Source organism: Diabrotica virgifera, chromosome 10 (genome assembly GCF_917563875.1).
Source record: "Diabrotica virgifera virgifera chromosome 10, PGI_DIABVI_V3a".
Classification (NCBI taxonomy): domain Eukaryota; kingdom Metazoa; phylum Arthropoda; class Insecta; order Coleoptera; family Chrysomelidae; genus Diabrotica; species Diabrotica virgifera.
The window spans coordinates 108,279,321-108,290,290 of NC_065452.1; the positions used below are offsets into that span (position 1 = coordinate 108,279,321).

The 10,970-nt window shown below is 33.5% G+C and overlaps 1 long non-coding RNA gene across 1 annotated transcript; it reads right to left on the minus strand.

Moving 5' to 3' along the window:
* Positions 1 to 4,287: 4,287 nt before the first annotated feature.
* On the minus strand, positions 4,288 to 5,823 carry LOC126878557 (uncharacterized). The gene is made up of 2 exons (XR_007695700.1): positions 5,638 to 5,823; positions 4,288 to 5,173 (listed from the first exon to the last, which is right to left on the minus strand). It is a non-coding gene; the product is annotated as an uncharacterized LOC126878557 (long non-coding RNA).
* Between the last annotated feature and the right edge of the window lie 5,147 nt (positions 5,824 to 10,970).

Genomic DNA, 10,970 nt, shown 5'->3' on the forward strand with positions numbered 1-10,970 from the left:
TAGAAGCCATGAGGACATAAACTGAAATATACGGATTCCGCGACAACCTTAAACTGAATAAATATATATTTGGACGTCACCAAAACCGTTAAAGTGATTTTAGATATACAGCAACCGAACGTGGCGCGCCTGATGGCAACTGCTCCAAGTAATGTGTATATTATTATACAGATAACGTGTCTGAGGACATCCGGCCAATATTTTGTTCAGGCATTGTAGGAAGTGGTACCTTTCACCGGCGATAAATTTTAGAGAAAATCCTCGTGGCAACCGTATATCGGAGTCCACGAAGACCTGGACGCCACGAGAGACTACAGTTTAACATGGGGGGACGTCATGAGAGGCTAAAAATAAATATATATATATATATATATATATATATATATATATATATTATATATTCAGAAATTTACATTTCAAAACGTACCAAAACTTCTACAAACATTCTCTATTGTACATTTTAATTCTGTCTAATTGATAATAAATGAGTCTTCGATTGGACCCTTACCCAACTAAATATCTTGGTTTAACTGTACAAACGATGTTAGTGTGTGTTCGTAGATCTAAATGAACGCCGAACTTTGACATTTCCCAAATACTCAATTATATCCGGAATATGTAGGTAGAAGTAGACAGGGTCTATTCTGCAGGTAAATTTAAACGTTTTGAATAATTTGCATCTTTGAAAACCTTTCAAATAAGTTTATTAATGTAATAGTGGTGGTGTTGGTTTAGAGTGGTGATAGAAATCACATATTTATAGTTATAAAGTTCCCCAGAAACTTAACATCCAGTGTATTACTATTATGTATAAGACAATCTTTTGTTCCGGCCTCATTTTGACTTACAATCTTTTGTATTCACATTCACTTTGCGAGTTTTTTTTTACTCAGAGGTATTCTTGTTGAGAACTCCTTATCTCTCCTCCCTCATTAATAAATATCTTTTCTTTCGTAGTTATGGTTCTTCCTGAAATGGTTTACCTAATGGTGATCAATTAAGATACATTTCAAATAAAACAGTTTATAATAAAGTTCTGCAAACTACTAAACATAGGACTCCAACTTCCCATTACTCTTCTTTGCCCTATTTTTCTCAAGTTAATTAAAAACTGATTGAGCTATATAAAAATAATAATATATATACCTGGTCAAGTAGATGTAAAAAGTACAGAAACAGTCAGAATATTTTTCTCTAGAACTTGTCCCCTTTGGAACAAGTGAATGTTGTATATGATATACTTTGTGCTGAATGTAACTCATGCTAGATAGGTCAGATTGGGCGCTCACTCAAAGGTAGATTAACCTCTCACCGGAGTGACATTAATTTATCGAGACACTCTTTACCCTCTCCCAGCATGCGATTATTTCTAAACATAAGGTTGACTTTTATGAGTTAAAATTCTTTGAAATGAAAGTGGCTATACCAAAGGCAATTTTCGGAAATGTGGTACATACTGAAACACCCTAACACAGCAGTTCTCAATCTGTGGTACATGTACAACTGGTGGTACATTTCATTATTTGAGGTGGTACACAAAACGCAAAACAGCCAAAATAAGCACCACTATTATAGTTAATTAGATCACCTAGCTAGATAGGTATGTCAGATAATAAAAAGTATTTGGTGGTACATGACTCAAAAAGATTGAGAACAGCTGCCCTAATACATTAAATAAGAGAACTGACATTTTTAATTTGAGTTTGATTAAATCACCCACCTTCACAAATTGTCCCTTGTCTCCAGATCAATACGCCTTTCTGATAATGCCAGTAGATCAGGTGAGGTTTTTTTATTTAAAACAAGACCTCATCCAAAATATACATCAATCCTCTCAATTCCAATGAAAACACTCATGACACTCATTATACGAAAGGTTTTCTTCCTTAGATCGAAGGTGTTATTGACCAAATCGACAAAATCCTCTCAAATCAAGAGGTATAAAGACAATACTTTCTCCTTAAAAAAACTTTCATCTCTTATCCCATCAGTCAAAGACAAGATTCTAAATAAACATCACGGAGTATATAAAATTCCTTGTACAGACTTCTCACGACCTTACATAGGCCAAACCAATCGCAGACTCCAAAATAGGATTTATGCACATTCCATTTCGGTTTGTAATTCCGATTCAATATCAGCTCTAGGATCGTTTTGTGGTGTTCTTATAAATCTGTGTGGCTCTGTTATAAGTTATTAAGTTATTTGTATATGTTTTTTGTTTCTGTTGTGTCAAACCCTGACTCTTCTTATCCAAGCTCTAGGATCGTGTTGTGGTGTTTTTACAAATCTGTGCGGCTCTGTTATACGTCATTTGTATAGGTTTTTTGTTTCTGTTGTGTCAAAGCCTGACTCTTCTTATCCAATTTTTTCTGAATAATTTATTTCTTCTTCTAAAATTAACTAATGGAAGTGACGAGGTGGTTTTCTACAAACTCTAAAAGAACACCCGTGTTGAGCTGCCCTCCCCCACCTTGCAAAAATTTAAAATCAAATAGCGCTGATTTATGAGCTATTTATGAGCTTTCATATTCCGCACATCAAACATTTTGAGCTCGTTATACTGAGCAGGAATTTAATATTTTAAATGGGCTGACTCCCCCCCCCCACTACTTAAAAATAGGGATATTGAATCGATCTTTGCGACAGAATTACGAGCTATCTATTAGCTCTTGAAATGATATAGTTTCGATTTTTGAGCTCATCCCCTTCACCACCAAACAACCCTTTAATGGACTTAACTTAAGAGAAACATGCTGAAAAAAATTAAAATATATATCTTATCGCGGATACAATTCCTATAGCTTATATATTCTAAGAAAAAAACTCTTAAATCACTCGCATTTCGGTTATTGAGCTACAACTCCTTCGCAAGAAAACCACCCCATCTTCCCGGTTTAAGAGAGAGTTGTACTTAAAATGCATTAAATGATTTATTTGGCGACTACATATATCATTTAATAATTTATGAGTTCCCCAAAAACGCGCATTTAGATCATTAAATTGACATTCCTTGTGTATAGTGCAGTCACTGAAGGTAAAAATCAACTATTATCTTCAATTTCGGTGAACCTTCATCGATTTTCACTAAAATTTCACAATAAATTATTAAACGATATGTAGTTGGCAAATAATTAATTTAATTCATTTTAAGTACAATTCTCTATTAAGCCGAGAAGATGGGGTGATTTTCTTGCGAAGGGGTTGCAGCTTAATAATCGAAATATGCGTGATTTAACAGTTTATTCTTAAAATATAAGCAATACAAATTAAACTACTATGAACTATTTTGGGAACACTTACAGTTTTTCAGTGATTTACGAAAAACCGCTTTAAAACATGCATTTTTTTTACGAATAATTAAAATCTTTGAACTTTAATAACTCAAAATGTATTGACTTATTTTAATAACTTTATGTAACAAATTATGCTTTAATTTGTCCTTCTATCGATTTGTATCTAATAATTCCTTCTAATATCCTAAAGTGTCCTTCTATCTAATAATTAATTTAATGCATTTTATGTACAACTTTCTCTTAAGCCGGGAAAATGGGGTGTTTTTTGCGAAGGGGTTGTAGCTCAATAATCGAAATACACATTATTTAAGAGTTTATTCTTAGAATATATAAACTATAGGAATTATATCCGCGATAGGATATATTTTAATTTTTTCAGCATGTTTCTCTTAAGTTGTTTGGGGGTGAAGGTGATTGAAACCTCTATACTCTGGGTATAGAGATTTTGAAGAAAAGAACTGACGAAATAAGGGGAAAATAAATGAGAAGAGATTTAAGACAAAAAGAAGGGACTTAGCTCAGAAGGAGAAATTAAATGGGCAGAGAGACACTAAATCTCAAGTGGGTATTCGGGCTAGCTTCTATACACCGAATATTGGCTTTAGAGATATTAAAAGGAAAGGTTTGATAATGAAATGATAGTAATTAGGAAGAAAATGAGACCTGTTAATACAGAACTTAATACAACTAGGTAAGACCAATGGAGAGAGATCATGATAAAAGGGACGATAAAGAGAGAAGAAAATGGGCGCCAACTCGGACAGCTCAACCTCTAAGGCACAATACTTGAAAGCTTACTCTACTTAACTGTAGCAAAAAAGAGAAAACTAAATTTTGGGCCCAGAATTTGAACAGCTCGAGATTTTTGAAGTAACGAACAACAGGAACTAAATGACACTGATTACGACCACCTGAAATACAAAATACTAAATACTAACCTTGTCTTGCTATATTATATACTGGTAATACAGACTGAAATAAAACGTCAACCTTCCTAATAACAAATATATTAACAATAAATGTTACATATTAACAATTTACATATAACGCAACTTAATAACAGTGATAGTGGATGGTGAAAAGATCAAATAGGACCGCAAAGGCCACTTAACAAGCAATTATCCACTATCACTGGGCCAAGCAAAGGTATTAATATCAAAATCCAAATCAAAAGTCCGTTAGAGTTGCACAAAGTCCTTACAACTAAAAGTTAGTAATATTCCCTAAATTGAACTAGGCTAGAGTGAGATAGGTACACAACAAGAACGCTACGGTTACCAAAAATTAAGTATATCATCTAGCAAAAATACTAATTATATATTGAGTTGGTCAGCACTCGTTATATCCTACTTGCAAAAAAAACCTACTAGACATATTCCCTATTTAAAATCCGCGACAAAATTTTACCCCCTGATTCCCTATCAAATTTTAAGCTACAATTATTTATAATTATTATTAAAAAAAACCTGATTTTATTTATTTAAACAAACTACTAATTATATTGAATTAAAGAAAAAACAACGACCTAAAACCCTATCTATCACGAAAATATGTACTCTACCTGATCGTATGCATACGAAAAGTTTACACTATACTAAAATTATATGAACCAAAAGTATATAAAAGAAAGGTAAAAACTTAGCTTTTACAACAGCCGGTTGTTAAAAGGGGCAAATAGTCCTTTATGAAAAGTCCTTAGGAAGATCCTACAGTCCTATAGAAGTCATACAGTCCTCAGGAAAATCCTCTTGGCACAACAAAGCTATTTGGCTGCTGTGGTGGGTTAAGTCCTACCGGAAAATCCTTGATGTAAAAATCAGGTACATAATAAACGTGATAGAGTCACGCTACGTGACTAAATAACTAAGTGGCGGAATCTAAAAGAAATTTTATCAATTCAATTACATTATTTATAACACTATGTGTAGACAGCACAGGGTCACTGTACTGGAAACCAAAACAAAAAAACTGAAGTTAGGTATACATATGTCATGTCAAAATTCCTGAAACTAATTCAAATCATCAAATCAGACATGGCAGGGACATGCGCATGACATGTCTGATATTCGTTAAAACTTTTTTTTAATAATATTACCTCAAAAAAACCTAGAGGAAAAAGCCTAATGAGAAATTGGAATTTAAATTGAACACTAAAAACCTATGGCCTTGACTGTTCCTTTGCAAATGGAAATGAATATTATTACCATAATATAAATTATAATGTGAAATTTAAATTATTTCTTAACCAAAATTAATATCTATAGATAACAAACGAGATATCTAGGATGGTGAATTTGATTTTATAATGAAGAAATAATGAGAAATATATCAATATACTTACTTGAGCAAGCAACACGCCAGCGGTATTATAATTCCTTTTATGTGAATAGGTCCCCAGATATATTTAATTTTGATATACTATTTTTGGCACATGGTATTGGCTGATGTTTGGATATCCTTTTAGTTATGTTCCATTTTGAGATTTAGCTTCAAACTCTGCCACTTATAAATAATGCGGCGTGTTACCTTGACGAGTTTGCTGACAAAACTGAGGTTCCAATCGACCAAAATCGATTTTGTTCTCGATCCGTTCAAATCATGCGCGGTGCCTTCTTCTCGCTTCGTTGCGAATGCAGGCAACTGGTATGGGAATGTAGGCATTCCCATAGGCGTCTCCAAGATGAAATTCATAAAGGCGCAGTAAATGGGATTAATTTAAAGGATTAGTAGCATGACCGCTACATGATGAGCTCAAAAATGGAAATTATATCATTTCAAGAGCTCATGAATAGCTCGTAATTCTGTCGCAAAGATCGATTCAATATCCCTATTTTTAAGTAGTGGGGACGGAGGGGTTGAGATATTAAATTCCTGCTCAGTGTAACGAGCTCAAAATTTTTGATATGCGGAATATGAAAGCTCATAAATCAGTGCTATTTGTTTTTTATTTTTGCAAGTGGGGGGGGGGGGCAGCTCAACACGGGTTAAAAGAACTATGAAATTTTTCGGCGACTATGTACTGCACATGCCACAAAACACTCAAGAAAATCAGTTTTTTATTTTTTTGTTGGCTCTTAATATTCTTGTTAGCACTGCCGATTAGAACTTTTAATAATATTTTTTCAATCGTGTTTAATCTGACGTTCAAAGTATCAATTTGCCTATGTAAAATGGAAATTCGATGTGAGGGCTCTAAAACTTAGATATCCATTCAAAATCCGATATTCCGCTGTTGTTTTGGTCTTTCGGCATTGGAAAGTGGTAAACAAAAATTATTTTATCATCGTATTTACATTTCCTCCCAGTTTTTTATACAGTTTATCTAAACTCTCTTTCTTCTATCCTTGCTGCTTTAGGTTTTTTGGATAATAAAATAAAAACAAAATTCTTTGATGAGATGTATAAATCTCTTTTCATGAGATTATTTTGAATTAACAATATTCGAAATAGAACTGGATAATAACATATTACTAATGGACATAAATAATTTAAAAGAATTTGTAAGATTTACCAGAGTAAGGAGAGCAGGGGCGCATTTAGTCACTATAAATCAAAGGTTGTTTTTAAAATGCGAAATAATAAAGTATATACAGGGTGAGTTTTTAGTATGACATTGGTCGATATTTCCCTTATGGTACATAATATTAAATAATATATATTTAGAGAAAATGTAGGTAACGATATTCTCCAGGCTAGGATAATAAATATGGTACTTACTTTACTTTATCGTCTCCGGATATGTCTTTCATAGAATTTCGGCCCAGTATCGGACTACGTCGGTTCCATCTTTGTTGTCGAGCCACAAATCTTCGAGGGTACACCGATGAGGACAGTTTCTGCGTGTAAGAAGATGTTCCATATTCTGTATTTCTCCACAGTTACAGTTCTCACTATCTTGGTCTATTTTCCCCCATTTTACCATGTTACTGGAGCGACCCACGTCCTTACCCTATTCATAGTTTTTCACGTTTTAAAGTCTAGGGATTGGCCAATCTGTTGAACCTGGGGAAGAGAAAAATACTCAAACGGCTCATTATGTACTGTTCCAAGGAAGCTTTTCCTGGATTTCAGTCGCTTTTGTGGTGTTCGAGCTTTGTATAGGGCACGCGACTCGTCCGCGATCGGTTTAATTTTCTCTATGTGCTCTGCAACGAATCTGCTGCTTTATATAGATTTAAGGCACATCAAAGAAACATGAAACGTAAAACATGAAACATAAAACGAACTTGAAACTCGTTTCATGAAAATAAAACAATGCTAAACAAATAGAAGTCCGCATACCAATGAAACGAGTGTGATTCATGCGTGTGAAACATTTTTATCTTCCGAATAGGCGCACACCAAGCCAAGCCGCACACCAAAGAAACATGAAACGAAAAACATGAAACATGAAACGAAAAACATGTTTCATGAAAAGAAAACACTTCTAAACAAATCTCAAAGTCCGCCTACCAATGAAACGAGTGTGATTCATGCTCATGACACATTTTTATTTTCGGAGAGTTTCATAAATGGCCGGACATATATTTGTTTATCAGTGGTTTATTTCCATGAAACGTAATTTACGTTTCATGTTTCTTTGATGTGCGGCCTGCCCAAGGAAACATGAAACGTGAAACACATTTCATGGAAATAAAACACTGCTAAACAAATAGGCGTCCGCATATCTATGAAACGAGTGTGATTCATGCCCATAAAACATTTTTATCTTCTTGAAACGTGTTTCATGAAATAGGACGTGTTCTATTTTTCGATATCAGATTCATTGTTTTATCTAATTAATTAAGTACATGGGTAATATGAATGCCGACCAAGAATTTAATATTGTATTGTATTCTGTGGTGGAGCAGAACAAAGAGTTGTACAATAATTATAACCTGAAGTGGTACTCGAATAGACAATAACAAGAAAATATCGTTTTTTTAAACCAGGACCCACGATAAAACAATGTAAATGTTTGAATATTAATTCTATAGAATGATTGAAATTTAGCAAGATGATTATTTAATTCGTTTGCAAACAAATATTATGTATTGTACTATGGTTATGATTTTTGGACAGTAATAAAAGAGTTGCCACAACAGCAACGACCTCGTTATTATCACTTTCCATTATTTACTATACAAATTTTATTTTTGTTTCTTTGATTAGTATATTAGTGTAGGAAACAGAGATTAAACTTCGCAAACTCGACACAAGTCCGGTATTATTTTTTTTCTGGTATATCAAGGGGTGCTTATTATGAGACTAACCTTTTTTTAAATATTTGCCCGGGAACACCCATTTTCATTCCTTTAAAGAGGGTAGGGAAAAATCCTACTCCATCAGTAGGGTTTTTTATAAATACATTTATATATTATGGTCATTGAAACATCCCTGCTGAAACTACCCCTATCCCTGAAAATAAGTTTGGCGAGCATGTTTTTACGATTATCTCATTATCTATATATTTTTTTTAAAACAGCGCTTATACAGAATGAAAGACCATTATTTGCCTATGCATTAGTATATTAGGAAAGACCTATGCATTTTTTTCGTATAAGCAACCGTTACGGCACAGTGGCGCCGCAAACCTCAGAAATGCTTTGGCGGGCTCCAGTTTTGGTTTTTTTTTTCGTCACCTATTCATTTTATTATTAAGCTTTTTCTCATGAGGACCTTTCAGTGCGTCACAGTTTTTCCATTTCTTTCTAACGCATTAAATTGTATGTAACAGACAAAAACGCACGTTGGTGATTACATTTCGTCGGTGACATTTATAACATTTACTCTAGTTGTCATAAGATGGCGCTATAATCGAAAATAACATAATTTGCGAATTATATAATATATCTACGAATATAATCTGAACAATTTAAAAGACTATACAATTACAAATCAAAGAAAATACCATTTTATAAATGCAATAAACACAATTGATTTGTTTTTATGCCAAATTGCAAATAAAATTTGACAACTGTCAGATTTAACTAAAATGTCATGTCACTAAAATGTATATTATCACGGACTTACCTTTTTTTCTATCATTTGTGACGCACTGAAAAATGCTCATGAAAAGAAGCATAATATACTTATGACAAATAAAAGAACACACTGTCTGCTACATACTAGGACCAATATTTTAACTTTCTTTGCGCCTTAAAGCCACAGTGGTGGCCCAGAGTTAATTTTTGCATATTTTCTTTATTCATTTTCCTTTTTTATGGGGTGGTTTCGGGGAAAATATGGGGGTGAATTATACAAATTTGTAAATAATACTTGTACATGGGTAATCGCTGAAAGTTTTTTTACGCCAGCCTAAGCGGTTCAGATGGTATATATAAAAAGCGGCTTTTTAAAATTTAACACCCTGTAATGAAAAAATAGACAAATGCCCTTAAATGAAACCTATACCAAAAAAGCAGACATTTGTTTGTGATTAATTGCCGCTGGGTTGCTTCTTGATTCCCATTACGGTTAGGAAAAAATATTTTTTTTAAAACATCTTTTTTAAAAACTGGTCAACTTTGGGGCGCCGCGCCACCTCCGCTAAACGGTGTGTGATAGATATATGCTGTCGCGGAATAAATTGTAGGAAATATAGTCCTCTTCATATTTCTATTGAGGAATTTTTTGCAATGACGTACAGGAAGGGCTACATTTCGCAAAAACGACAAACTACCTCCTTTAAAGGGATAAAAATGAGTGTTCCGCGATGAAATCTTTTAAGAAAAAGTTAGTCTTATTAAAAGCACTTCTTGATATACTGAAAAAAAATATAACCGGACTTATTTGCGAAGTTCAACCTTTGTTTCCTACACTTTATAACATGAAACGTTTTCGTTCTTCACAATTTATTTGTTTCATGTTTCAAGTTTCTTGGATATTAAAAAGCAATTAAAGACTGGCGCCGACAGCATCGACCACGTCACTATCCATTGCCGACTATACAAATTTTATTTTTGTTTTATCGATTAGCTTATCACATGAAACGGTTACTTTTTTTTACAATTTATTTGTTTCATATTTCACGTTTAATGTTTCACGTTTCATGTTTCTTTGATGTAGCCTTAGGCAAGCCGCACACCAACGAAACATGAAACGAAAAACATGAAACATGAAACGTAAAACTAAAACGTAAAACGTGAAAATTAAACACGGCTAAACAAATCTTGAAGTCCGTCTACCAATGAAACGGGTGTGATTATGCTCATAACACATTTTTATTTTCGGAAAGTTTCATAAATGGCCGGACGTCTATTTGTTTAGCAGTGTTTTATTTCCATGAAACGTAATTTATTAGTAAACGTGCCTGCGGTTGGACCAATTACAAACAAGCAATACAGCGCGATAAATTTGAATCACTCCTCTTGGTTAAAAAACAAACCATAACAATATCAGATATTGACATAATCTGTAATCATGAGGATGACAAACTTACAAACAAAAACATTATTACAGATCAACATCAAATAGTAACATATACAGATGATTCAGTCATCACAGCGAAGACGAAGATAACACTTGCAGTTGGAAAATTACACAAGGAAGCGAAGAGAATAATAGGACTAGAGATAAACCAGCTCACAGCAAAATACATGGCGATAGGGAAAGATGAGTCAACTCAGAAATATCTAATAACACAGAACCATAAATTTGAAACTGTATCCACCTTTAGCTAATTAGGAGTAAAAA